Below are 14,515 nucleotides of genomic sequence, written 5' to 3'. Positions count from 1 at the left end.
CTGGGCTACACTAGGCACCTGTAACAGAATCACTTACAATGCACATGGGGTACCTTTACTTCTGTGCCATTTCCACATATGCCCTGGGACAAGGCTGAGGCTTCCATGGGGAAATACTTGACCTTAAGGCAGGAGATGATAGTACACCATGTACACTTGCACTATCACTGTTCTCCAGTTAACTCTCGAGTTCCCGTGACAATGTACACTGTCTCTGTAATTCTCATTTTGGAGGGACATGCTGAGCCCTGTCCACATCCACCCGTCCAGTGTATCACAGTACTTCACTCCCAGTAATGGTATGTGGTCCCAACGTGCACCTACCATGGACTCCATACATGCACTTCATTTAAATCTTTAAATCTATATACAGGCTGGGGACCTCTGCGGTGCAGCTCTGCTCACAGAGAGCATGCCAACAACAACTCCCTCCTGTAAGAAGCTCAGGCATACGTTCAACGACAGGCTGCATGTTAAACTACCGTTACCCTAAGTAACCACTTGCTTGCACTCCACACAGTGTTAACTCTTACAGAGCTGTCTTCATACTCCAATGTGTTAAATGACCCAAGATGTAGACCATGTGTGCCAGCTACTTGCAATACACCCCTTGAGTAACTTCAGACCTGAAGACCTGGGTTCTCTTACATGCTTTCAGCTACCTATCACCACTCTCTCTACTCTTTCTCCCCTTCTCCCTGGCTCCAGACCACTGTCGCTTTTTATATTACAGGATCAGTGTTTCAGGCCTAGGAATAACCCGCCAAAGCCAAAGAACCGGGAAAATCATTAACCCTTACTCTGGCGTCTGGGGCAGCACCTAACTAGAACATTCTTCAACTTGTGTATAAGCGAATATAGGCCAACATTGCAAACTGCACATATAATAGCACCAATTTTAAAACACCACCTTCTGCTGAGCATGGGGAATAATGATTAGTCAATTAAAGCACAATGCATGTAAAAGATTATACATACAGCACAATGAAAATTATTTTCTATTACCATGCTTTACTTGCCTTTGTTTAGTTCAATCTGATTTATTGGGAATAGTAGAATAATGTTGCATATTATGGACAATGTAAATAATATGGTTAAACTGATGCAGCAATTTCTCAATAGGGATATTACAGTGTCTTGTTATAGAGTTATATAGAATTCCATGTACAACTGAGAACATGAGAAAACAAGGATAACAGCACTATTAGTAACATAAGTATTGCTAAATACAAGAGGAATTTAGGTAGCCCACCAATGTTACACGTTTATAGAGCGCTTAGATAAAAACAGGGGTGGGTATAAGGGAAGTGCAGTAATTCTGATGACATAGAAGGGTAAAGAGAATAATGAATTCAGAAGGACGAAAAAGTAAGAGGGAGAGTGAAAAAGTAAGAGGATAAAGGAGAATTTATTTGCCATTTTTTTAAGATCATAAGCAGTTTTTGCAAATCATTAATGATTCTGGCCTAAGATTCAGTTATATCCATCACATGCACATTAGCTTATTGTATATTATATTATTAGTTTTTCCATATTTTGTCTGTAAAATTCATTTTAAAGATTATCATGAGGATTTTTGCTTGCCTCTGGGATTAGCTTGCTTATGACTAGAGATAATTGTTTATTTCTATGAAGTGTATATTGAGGAAAACCAAAAACTGAGCCGTGAAGATAAATAATTTTAAAGCAGAACTCCAATTAAATTTTTTATTTTCCCATGCAGTGGTGCTGTGCCCGCACTGCATGGGTTAACTACTTACTTTATCTAGGTGCTCAGGGAAAAACTATACTTACCCTGTCCTCCAATCCTCCAGAAAACCACACTCCCCCAGGTCCAGCGGGGGACTGTTCCTGGCCTCCTCACGTCCTGAGCTGGTCTATGAGCATGATGATGTCAGAAACAGCCCATTCACAAGACTGATAGCGTTTTTGTCCAAAAGGTGAACTTATCCATTAACTCATGATATAATGAGAAAAAATATTTTACTAGGTAACTACTGCATTTGTTAAAATAGAAATTCCACACATATACAATATATACCTTGTACGTTGAAAGCAAGTAAGTTATTGTAAACAGTTTGATTGCAACTTTTGTGGCTGCAAAATAAAATAACAAGCACAATTTTAAAAAATTTTGAAATCTCTACTGCTTTCGGAATTAATCGTATAGTCAGACAAAACATATAAAACCCCTAAAAATGAGGAGGAGACCTTTTAGGTTCATGGAGCAACTAGAGAAACTAGGTCAGGAGGTGGTTGAGATATGCAGGCATGGGAAAAAATGAGAACTTTTGGTTTCTGGGCTGAACACAACCACTTGGCCTTTTTGTGGTAGGGACAGAATTAACAATGTGTACCATGCAAATGTACCATGGTTGTATAGCGATTGCTGAGCGTGGTGAAAGCTGGGTAATTCAAAAGGACTTAGTTTATTGGGAAACACCTTTAGACATCTTCCAGTATCAGCTTATTTTGTGGTTCTCAGAATTCATTCACACATCTCAAAGACACATAGCAAGTTGGGGCTGGAATATTTTCCTCTGCCACTGACTATTTTCCTCTGTGATTGCAGTTTAGAACAGGGACATAGCTATGTAATGCATGTGGCACTGGCTGATTTATATGCAAATGCTTAGGTATCTCCACTCAGGGTCACCAGCTCAACATATCCTATTAACACTGGCTCCAAGCAGCCTAGAGATTTTGCTGCAGTGACTATGTAATGTAAACAGGTGAGTATAAGACTTTGAATGTGCTGGGAAGGAGGAGAAAAGTTAAAAGATATCTATATTAAAAATATAGTTATGCTTTAAATTGGTATGAACATAGGATTCTGCTCCCATATTTAAACAGAACAGTCCACTTTCTTATGGGGTACACCCAATGATATTAGTACACACATGATACTGTTTTCTTTTCTTCTGCTGCTTAGTAGAAAAAAGTATTAAAGTGATATTAAACGCACCCTGATTAATTTACATTATCCCTTCTATTTCTGTATGTGAATGATGGCACTGTAATTATTTAAAAAAAATCATTGAAGTACCTTTTTTCTAATCGATATACAGCTGTCCCATGACCCAGATCTTTCCCAGCCTATCCACAGGGAAGCATAAGCAAGAGGAGCTTCTAGTCCTCTGCTGCTGGTCAAATGTACAAAATAAAAAAAAAAACAGTCTTTGGAATACAGAGTAAAAATAAATAAATAATACCAATAAACTGTTTTAAATTGGAATACAGATATATATTTAAAATCAAAGCTTTATTCGGAAAGTTTACGGTGATGTCACGTACTGTCCAGTGGAACGCACGCAAGTAGCAGTGCTCTGAGGTTGTCCTTTTTGCCCAGCAAGTTGAAGCGCATTGTTTATGATATATTGTAAGTGCATTACTTTTAATAATTCTTATAATAAAAGCAGTATTACCCCATGGGGCCTTCTCTCTCCTTTTGATTTCCTTAAGACAGTAGGATATGTTGAGTGTGTGATCTGAAGTAAAGGAAAGAAGGGAGATACCATTATCCACCAGCAGACAAAGCATTGTTGTTTGACCCTGTTGCAAGAGCAAAGGGTCCATCTAATCTGGTGAGTGTGGCCAAAAAAGGGAGGTCAAGGATTGAAAAGCACATTAAAGAGCACCAGTCACTATTGGTATTGTTTGAACATTGAGCACTTGAAGAAGATATATATATATATATATATATATATATATATATACACTATATTGCCAAAAGTATTGGGCCAGCCCTACAAATCGTTGCATTCAGGTGTCCCAATCACCTTCATGGCCTCAGCTGTATAAAATTAAGCAACTAGGCATGCAGACTAGAGTGATAGAATGGGTCACTCTCAGGGGCTCAGTGAATTCAAGCGTGGTACCATGATAAGTTGCCACCTGTGCAATAAGTCCATCCGTTACAATTCCTTGCTACTGAATATTCCACGCTCAACTGTTAGTGGTATTATAACAAAGTGAAAGCAACTTGGAACAACAGTAAATCAGCCACGAAGTGGTAGGCCACGTTAAATGAAAGAGCGGGGTCAGCACATGCTGAAGCACACAGTGCGCAGAAGTTGCCAACTGTCTTCAGAGTCTATAGCCAAAGACCTCAAAACTTTGTGTGGCCTTCAGATTACAGAACAGCAGTGCATAGAGAGCTTAATGGAATGGGTTTCCATGGCTGAGCAGCTGCATCCAAGCATTACATTACCAAGTGCAAAGCAAAGTTTCGGATGCAGTGGTGGGAAGCATGCCACCACTGGACTCTAGAACAGTGGATACATGTTCTCTAGAATGACAAATCAGGCTTCTCTGTCTGGCAATCCGATGGATGTGTCTGGGTTTGCCAGGAGAACGGTACTTGCCTGACTGCATTGTGCCAAGTGTAATGTTTTGTGAAGGTGGGATTGTGGTGTGGGGCTGTTTTTCTGGGGTTGAGGTTGGCCCCTTAGTTCCAGTGAAGGGAACTTTTAGGGCGTCAGCATACCAAGACATTTTGGACAATTTCATGCTCCCAACTTTGTGGGAACAGTTTGGGGATGGCCCCTTCCTGTTCCAACATGACTGCACACCAGTGCACAAAGCAAGGTCCATAAAGACATGGATGAGTGAGTTTGGGGTGGAGAAACTTGATTGGCCTGCACAGAGTCCTGACCTCCACCCGATAGAACACCTTTGGGATGAATTAGAGTGGAGACTGCGAGCCAGGCCTTCTTATCCAACATCAGTGCCTGACCTCACAAATGCGCTTTTGGAAGAATGGTCAAACATTCCCATAGACACACTCCTAAACCTTGTGAACAGCCTTCCCAGAAGAGTTGAAGCAGTTATAGCTGCAAAGGGTGAGCCAACTCAATACTGAACCCTACAGACTAAGAACTGGGATGTCATTAATGTTCATGTGCATGTAAAGGCAGGCGGCCCAATACTTTTGGCAATATAGTGTGTGTGTGTGTATATATATATATATATATATATATATATATATATATATATATATATACTGCTCAAAAAAATTAAAGGAACACATCAGATCTCAATGGGGAAAAATATCACGCTGGACATCTGTACTGATATAGACTGGGTAATGTGTTAGGAACATAAGGATTTCCTATTGTTTGACGGAAATTAAAATTATCAACCTACAGAGGACTGAATTCACCCTGAAAATTAAAGAGAAAAAATTATGCAGAAGGCTAGTCCATTTTGCTGAAATTTAATTGCAGCAACTCAAAATGTTACTCAGTAGTTTGTATGGCCCCCACGTGCTTGTATGCATGTCTGACAATGTCGGGGCATGCTGCTATTGAGACGATGGATGGTGTCCTTGGGTATTTCCTCCCACATCTGGACCAGGGCATCACTGAGCTCCTGGACAGTTTGAGGTGCAACCTGGGGTGCCGTTGGATGGACTGAAACATGAAAACTAATAGGTGTTTTATTGGATTTAAGTCAGGCTAGTGTGGGGGCCATTCAATGGTATTAATTTCTTCATCCTCCAGGAATTGCCTGCATATTTTCACCACATTGCCGGGCATTGTCGTACACCAGGAGGAACCCCAGACCCACTGCACCAGTGTTGAGTCTGACAATGGGTCCAAGGATTTCATCTCGATATCTATTGGCAGTGAGGGTACAATTGTCTACTCTAGCTCAACAGGTGTCAAACTGATGGCCTTCCAGCTGATGCCAAACTACAAGTCCCATGAGGCATTGCAAGATTGACAGTTACAAGCATGACTCCCCAAGGTAGAGGCATGATGGGAATTGTAGTTTCCCAACAGCTGGAGGGTCACCAGTTTGGCACCCCTGGTCTAGCCTGTAGAGGTCTGTGCGTCCCTCCATGGATATTCCTCCCCAGACCATCACTGACCCATCACCAAAACGGCCATGCTGAACGATGTTACAGGCAGCATAACATTCTCCACAGCTTCTCCAGACCCTTTCACGTTTGTCACATGTGCTCAGGGTGAACCTGTTCTGATCTTAAAAAGCACGGCACCAGTGGCAGACCTGCCAATTCTGGTGTTCAATGGCAAATGCCAATCGAGCTCTATTGGTGCCGATCAGTGAACACAGGGCCCACTAGAAGATGTCTGGCCCTAAGGCCACCCTCATGAAGTCTGTTTATGATTGTTTGGTCATAGACATTCACACCAGTGGCCTGCTGGAGGTCATTTTGTAGAGCTCTGGCAATGCTCATCCTGTTCCTCCTTGCACAAAGGAGAAGATACCGGTCCTGCTGATGGGTTAAGGACCTTCTACGGCCCTCTCCAACTCTCCTAGAGTAACTGCCTGTCTCCTGGATTCACCTTCATGCTCTTAAGACTTTGTTGGGAGACACAGCAAATCTTATGGCAATGGCACGTATTGATGTGCCATCCTGGAAGAGTTGGACTGTCTGTGCAATTTCTGTAGGGTCCAGGTATGGCCTCATGCTACGAATAGGGACACTGACCCTAGCCAAATGGAGGAGCGTGAATGTATGTTGTTTGAGCACAGAGCACTTTCAAGTAATCATATTTACATCACCATGGACTGAAAATTTATTTGGACACTTTGGATATTGTTCTTTTTTCTTTCTTTTTTTTTTGATACTTTGGATATTGTTTGTTTTTGTATATGGTTTGGCACTGTTTACATTTTTTTTTAGTAATATTGGTATACATTTGGACAGCTGCACCAGTTCAGACACTATTTTATTTTGTATGGGAATAGCCATAGTGCAGTTCATGCATTGGTTACATTTTATCCTAAGCATGACTACATTTATTTTTGTTAATAAATCCCAGGGATATTTAATTATTCAATAACACAAGACTTTCTTGAATGCCACACATGATGTTTATATAATTTTAGTGTCCTACACTAGGACGTTTCTACTGTATTTACATCGTCTCTTACAGTAACATCTATTTAGTAATGTCTACTGCAAATTTTATAGTGACTTTTTTTTACTGTAAAATCCACACTACATCATTCATAACTGCATATTTGTTTGTACCACAAAAATACGAAGTGCCACCTTTTGATTAAAAAATAAAAAATTAGCAGTGCCGATACTCAACTCTTGTTGATGCCCTCCACTTTTTATACGATGTAAACCAGATAAGTTACTATATATTGACCTCAAATATAGATATGTAGACATCTTGACTCTTCTGATTGTCTGTTTCTTGCTCTGGGCTTATTTTGGTTGGTTGGTTGGTTGGTTGGTCTGTCTCTCCTCTTTGCTTTTGTAAGTATATTCTTAAAGCAGCCAAAGGGAAGGGACACAAAAAAATCTTTCTCTAATGCATCAACATATAAAGTACTTTATATTTTATTTAAGGTTGAAATCATTACTTTCTTCTAAGAACAAATCCAAACTTAATCAGTACAAACATCCCTATAATCACTAAGACTCCCAAATATATATCAAATATTGTGTACAGTTGCAAGAAAAAGTATGTGAACCCCTTGGGATTACATGGAGTTTTGCATGAATTGGGCATAAAATGTGCTATGAACGTCATCTAAGTCACAACAATAGAAGAACACAGTCTGCTGAACATAATACTACACAAACATTAAATGTTGCCATGGTTTAATTGCACATAACATGTAAACATTCACAGTGCCGGGAGGAAAAAAGTATGTGAGGCCCTAGCTTAATGACTTCTCCCAGAGCTAATTGGAGCCAGGAGTGAGCCAACCTTGACTCCAATCAGTGTGATGATATTGGATGTGTTGCTGGTCGTCCTGTAAAAATGACTGCAAGAGCACAGCGCAGAATGCTGCATGAGGTAAAGAAGAATCCCAGAGTGTTAGCTAAAGACCTACAGAAATCTCTGGCACATGCTAACATTTTTGTTGACACATCTACAATAAGGAAAACATTAAACAAGAATGGAGTACATGGGAGGACACCATGGAGGAAGCCATTGCTGTCCAAAAAGAATATTGCAGCACGTTTGAAGTTTGCAAAAGAGCACCTAGATGTTCCACAGCACTACTGGCAAAATATACTGTGGACAGATGAAACCAAGATTGAGTTGTTTGGGAAGAACACACAACACTATGTGTGGAGAAAAAAAGGCACAGCACACCAACATCAAAACCTCATCCCCACTGTAAAACATGGCGGAGGGAGCATCATGGTTTGGGGCTGCTTTGCTGCCTCAGGGCCTGGACGGATTGTTGTCATTGATGGGAAAATGAATTCCAGAGTTTATCAAGACATTTTGCAGGAAAACCTACGATCATCTGTCCACCAACTGAAGCTCCGCAGAGGATGGGTGATGCAACAGGACAATGACCCAAAGCATAAATATATAGAATATTAACGGAATTAGACACGGGCACAAAATTAATATATATAGAGAAGTGGGAAAAAGATATGGGAAGGGAAATAGATGAGGAGCAGCAGAGGAAAATGCTTGGATTAATTCACGAAAATACTAGCATGCGGGAAGTGGAGTTGAACTATAAGTGTTTAGTAAGATGGCACATCACACCAAATGTGGAACACAAATTGAACGGGGAGATTTCACCATTGTGTTGGAGAGGATGTGGTGAAGTGGGTATGTTATATCACATATGGTGGGAGTGTTTAAAGATACAGGTGTTTTGGAGGAAAATTGTTTACTTAGTAAGGAAAATTACTGAGATTGACATTAGATTGGAACCAGAGCTATGTCTTCTCCATGTCACAGAGCTTTCAGTGAGATCATATAAGGATTCAGGAATATGGTATTTCTTGAGCGCAGCTAAGAGTCTTATACCTAGGTTCTGGAAAAAAAGGGAGGTGCTGACAGAGGAAGATTGGATGGTCAGAATGAATCAGATTTGTGCGACGGAAAGATTGTATTATATGCATATGGATATGATGGAGAAGTATAATATAAAGTGGAAAAAATGGGAAGAATATAGAGAAAAAGTGAAATATATGATGATGATTTATACCCCTCGAAATAAAAATGGATTTTAGAAATGGTTTTTAGAGAAGAGAAATGCAGAGTGGGAGGGGGGGGGGAAGAGAGGGTAGGGGAAGTGGGATATAGATAAATTATGTCAATAAGAATATACTGATTTGATATCTTTTTTCATAGAAATAGGTGTTTGTGATTTGTATTTGGATGAAAATTAATAAATATTTATAATAAAAAAGAAGAATACGCCTTCTGGAGTGGCCCAGTCAGAGTCCTGACCTCAACCCGATTGAAATTCTGTGGCATAACCTTAAGAGAGCGATTCACACCAGACATCCCAAGAATATTGCTACACTGAAACAGTTTTGTGAAGAGGAGTGGTCCACAATTACTCCAGATCGTTGTGCAGGTCTGATCTGCAACTACAGGAAACGTTTGGTTGAGGTTATTGCTGCCAAAGGAGGGTCAACCAGTTATTAAGTCCAAAGGTTCACATACTTTTTCCTCCCTGCACTGTGAATGTTTACATGTTATGTGCAATTAAACCATGGCAACATCTAATGTTTGTGTAGTATTATGTTCAGCAGACTGTGTTCTTCTGTTGTTGTGACTTAGATGATGTTCAGAGCACATTTTATGCTCAGTTCATGCAAAACTCCACGTAATCCCAAGGGGTTCACATACTTTTTCTTGCAACTGTATATGTAAAACTGATCATCTATATGTGAAAAATAGGAAAAGAAAGGGTTAACAGGGAGGTAACTAGCTGCTCTAGTAAACAATGAAGGTATGTTTCAGTATTTAAACTGATTGAAAATAACATTAGGCAACATCTTAAAGAGCCTAAATGAAAACTCATATGTATACATTGAATCAACACCGTGCAGTGAGTTTATTTGATCTGCATAATGATGGTAGACACAGTGCTGCGTGTTGTTTGTGACTGTTTGGAAATGTAGCTTTGCAGGCACTGAGGAATAGTTGCAATCAAGGAAGCACTGATTTAGGAGCTGGATGAATCTAGGCATATATGCACAGTATATGAACATTTTTTTTGTGCATTTCCTATGGATTGTATGTATAAAGCCTGTATTTGAGCATAAGTGTATACATATTTACATGTTTCTTTTTTCTTTCTTTTTTTAAGCACGGATGGGCCTACTAATGGACTCCTAATGCAAAAATAGGAAAGGAAAAGCATGATCGGCCATTACAGTTTACAGTTTTTAGAATTGGCTACATTTCATATCTAGAAGATTGCAAAATGGGTCTTCATGCAAGATCTGCTGGTGACATCATTACAAGCTGCTGCGTAGGGAAAACTTTGTCTCACCACAGCCACAAGCACCCATTTGTTCATAAGAAACTAAGACTTATTCGAATACTGGGTCTTTTCCTAAGCATAACAGCCATAAGCACTTTGTCCTCTGCAGTCGGTGCCTTTTTAAAGACAGAACTTTACAACAATGACATGTCCAGTGCTACAAACAGCCATACTCTACTGCAACGGCATCAACGAAATCTGATGGACTTTGCAGAACAAAATCAAAATGATACCCCTGGCTCAACTATATCTATGAACTACAAGGCAGGGGATAATAAATCACTTTCCAAAGGTGAATATCCAGAAGACATTTTTTCATTAGAAGACAGAAAGAGGGGTGCTGTTGTACTCCATATATTTGGAATGATATATATGTTCATAGCGTTAGCTGTAGTTTGTGATGAATTTTTCGTTCCTTCGTTGACAGTTATCACGGAAAAACTGATGATTTCTGACGATGTGGCAGGGGCAACATTTATGGCTGCTGGGGGATCTGCACCAGAACTGTTTACATCGTTAATAGGAGTATTTATATCACATAGTAATGTTGGTATTGGGACCATTGTTGGATCAGCAGTATTCAATATCCTGTTCGTGATTGGGATGTGTGCTTTGTTTTCTAAGGAGGTTTTAAATCTAACCTGGTGGCCACTGTTTCGAGATGTGACATTTTATATCGTGGGATTGATTATGCTCATAACCTTTTTCTTGGACAACGTGATCAACTGGTGGGAAAGCCTTTCGCTGCTTACGGCATATTTAACCTATGTCACTTTCATGAAGTTTAATGTCCAAGTGGAGAGCTGGGTGAAGAGGAAGCTGAACAGGAACAAGGTTGTTAAGGTATCATCAGCCAATTCTGATGGAAAGGTTGGTTTGTTTCAGTTTTGTCTATTTATACCATGCTTTTGAAGGAAATATCATATTTAACCCCCCTCCCCGCCCTCTCCAGGATCGTACACCTTCTACTACTTTCTATTGTAAGATTCAGGGAGAATTTGCCACTGACGTTTGCTCAAAAGGATAAAGGACTGAGAAAAAGAAAGGGTTAGTTTGCATTGCTGTGGTTTGGGTCAGAGGAATTTAGTGCAGGCTTCAAACTGAGAATTCAGCTAATTTATGGAATAGATGGGCCAGTAAGATGATCACCTAATTTCTGCTTTAAAGATTCCTGACTCACCCACATTTTGCTACTTGAAATTAAATTTTAAATAAGGGTTTAATGATAAGTTATTTGAGCCTCTCTATTTACCATGGTGATTAAAAGAAGATATAAACTGTACATAAAAAAAGCTGGTCAAAATTTTTGAAGAGAAGCTGTTTATAGTGGTCACAGGTAACCCTTAGGGCTTGTTACACCATGATACAGAGACGTCGGTTTTTCTGCGCACGTTCTGCAAGGGCACAAAAAAAAACAATTGTTCTATGTGCCCTGTTTGCACCACAACACTAGTATCACATGCAGATTTTTTGTGCACAGGATCATGCTACATTTATAAAACTCACTGAAATGTGGATGAACTGCACAGTTTTCCCATCGGTGTTTATGCATGTATGGTGTGAGCAAGGCCTTACAGTTCGTAGAAAATAATCTTTCCTGTCTGAGCTCTGAAGCAAAAAATGCATAGTTAATTCTAAAAATAGATCATGTCATAGAAACGCATTAATTTGTCTGATTCAGGAAGATCAGGAGTCATGAAGGTTTATTCCTTATCAAGGAAAATTGGCAAATGCTAAAAAATTGGTTTTAACCCTCTGGACGAGATGGGATTTTCAGTGTAGACATCAAATGCATTTTTTGTAACAAGCTTGGACACAATGCCATTTTACATCTAACCAGCTAGGTAAAGATTTAATTGGTAAAGAGCAACTCCACTCTAAGAGAAACATCCCCTCTCAATGATCAGCGTAGTTTGCAAAGATTCTAGCAAATGTTGTTGCAGATTCCTACCTGTTTCTGTTCTGAAGAAATAGCTGCTTGTTTCATGTCTGAATATTTGTTTTCATGTTTCTGAATGGAAGGAACTGATTTATTATAATCCCCTGGTGCACTCTCAAGGTTCTAATGAAAGAGCTACAGGGTCAGCATCCCTTTAGAATAAATTAACCCCTAAGGTTTCACTTTCATGAGCTACATGGCATTGCAGAACATTCTTTTAAATTATGCTGATGCATTTTATGCCATGTCTTCAATTAGTTTATAGGTATAATTAACCTAACACTGAGAGTTGGAAATGATTGAAGCTCAATCTTTGCTATTTTAGTAAAGAAGTATAAGACTTTGGGGGGAAAAAAGAAGGCAAGGTGAAAGTATTTGGGAGGTTGGCTGTGGAGAACCAAAGCCAGGTAGCTTAGGAGGATGTCTGGCTCCTAAAATTGGCATCTACTCCTTCTACCCTGCTCTTTGTCCAACAGTTTTTTTGAAACTTGACCACAGAAACCTTCTGCATTGCTCGACCCTCTTTATCATCCAGGGTGGTGTGAAGCAAGTGCAGTATATAACTTGACAAGACTTGAAAAGGGATTTATCTTTTTTCCATGTGGGCTAAACACCCTTGCTTATATTGTAAGATTTGCTATTGACAAATGTGAACTTGTTAAAATGGATTTAATGACACCTTAACCTCCTTCTTGAAAAAGAAATTGAATGATTCAGAAATATAACAAAATGCAACAGGAGAATAGTGATTTGAGATATGTAGTGATCCGTTGCCCTCCCTTTTTGGTATATAAGCTGAGGGGAGGAGTGAATCTGGATGTGTTCATAGAAAGCAGCCATGAAGAGAGTACAGAATAGGAGCTCTTCCCTTGCCATGATGCCATGATGCCTAGGGCCTGAAGAAGATATGTTCTGAGACCTTCATGAATAAGTGAGCATCACAGCAGCTCCTCCTTAACCCACTGGCTCCGGCACCTCTTGGTCATTTACAGGGTTTCGGATGCCGGGAGGTGGGGTTTGTGATTATGTGACCACCGTGATTGGCGGTCACATGATTGTAAAGTTTCCGGTCGCTAGTAGAGATCAGAAGCTTTATGTTAACTGCTGGTAACACAGTGCACGTTCTCGGCACAGTTCTGTTTTTCATTGAGTACGCATATATGCAGCCACTTGATGTTAAGTCCCACCTGTCAAGAGGCTTCATATATGTGTATGGCCAGTGGGAAGGAGTTAAAAGCGTTAGTGTGATTTTTCATTCTTATTAATGAGCAGTTTCTGAATGTTTTCCCATCTTATTTGAACTTGTTTTTGCCAATCATGTGGGACTGTAATGAACAGTATGGAACTAAATGTTGAACTGTTTTAAATACAGTTCAGTAAAGTTCATAAAGGTCACTGCAAAGCCTCCTTACTGAATATAGATGCAAGTACATAAGGAAAAGTCACAGTACTGCAGGGAATTTCATGGCCCTCTTATAGGAGAGAAGCACACTCTATAGCTAGGAAGTGTACTGTATGTAGCAGACAACTCAGGTTGGGAGAAGGTGGTGGTCTGAAAATGGCAGTTCTGATAGTGGAGTTGTCAAATTCCATGAATCCACTTGTTAGGATGATTGGGCTACTGCAATGAGAGCATCTTTCATGGAGCAGGGCTCGTCTAAGCACCAAACCATGAATGCAAGGTCTTGGATGTGCGCCATGAAGTAATCTTTGCTCCTTATCAGGCCTCATGGCAAAGATGTGCTGCAAAACCTGTAACTGTAACACAGACGGTGTGATAGGGTTGGGCTTTGCTGCTTCCCTCCTGCAAAGCTAAGTGGGCAACTGGGCCAGCAATTGGCTTAAAAACCTGGCACCTTTGTCACTTTGTGAACATTTCACTATGGGCCCCCTGGCTAGAAGAACCTGGCTATGACTTCCCTCAGCTAGGGGATGAAACATTCTGATCATCAGTGTTGTAGAACATCCCATTGGCCATATCATAACACAACAGCCATATCAGCACACTGATATTTTGAGAGTGAGGCCTCATTTTTGGGAAACTCTCACAAAGCATACTTTAATGTCCTTCATGGGCATACAAACCGATATCAGCATAGTGGGGAGTGGTACTCTTGCTTACAGCCTACAGCCATAAAGATTCTTATATCCCAGTTGCTGTTACATTCCAGCATTACTCTTGTAACATAAGATATTGGAGCTAGTCAATGCTAGTTTTGTAGGCATAACATAAGAACAATGTCAACTATTAAACTGATTCTAATTTATAAAAACCCAATTTGTTATAATTACCTGCTCTGCAATGATTTTCCACAGAGCAGCCCTGATCCTTTTCTTTTTGAG

At 40.0% G+C, this 14,515-nt stretch overlaps 1 pseudogene across 1 annotated transcript in view; it reads left to right on the top strand.

The window, feature by feature from the left end:
• Positions 1-11,145, top strand: part of LOC149428777 (sodium/potassium/calcium exchanger 2 pseudogene) — a 43,278-nt pseudogene extending 32,133 nt beyond the window's left edge. The window contains exon 3 of the transcript XR_016310682.1: positions 10,057-11,145. The product of XR_016310682.1 is annotated as a sodium/potassium/calcium exchanger 2 pseudogene (transcript). The remainder of the gene's footprint in view (positions 1-10,056) is intronic.
• The last annotated feature ends 3,370 nt before the right edge of the window (positions 11,146-14,515 follow it).

This window comes from Staurois parvus, unplaced genomic scaffold, assembly GCF_062004578.1.
Source record: "Staurois parvus isolate SC_StPar_1 unplaced genomic scaffold, SC_StPar_1.0 ptg002974l, whole genome shotgun sequence".
NCBI classification, from domain to species: Eukaryota; Metazoa; Chordata; class Amphibia; order Anura; family Ranidae; genus Staurois; species Staurois parvus.
This window is presented reverse-complemented; position numbering and strand designations above follow the sequence as displayed.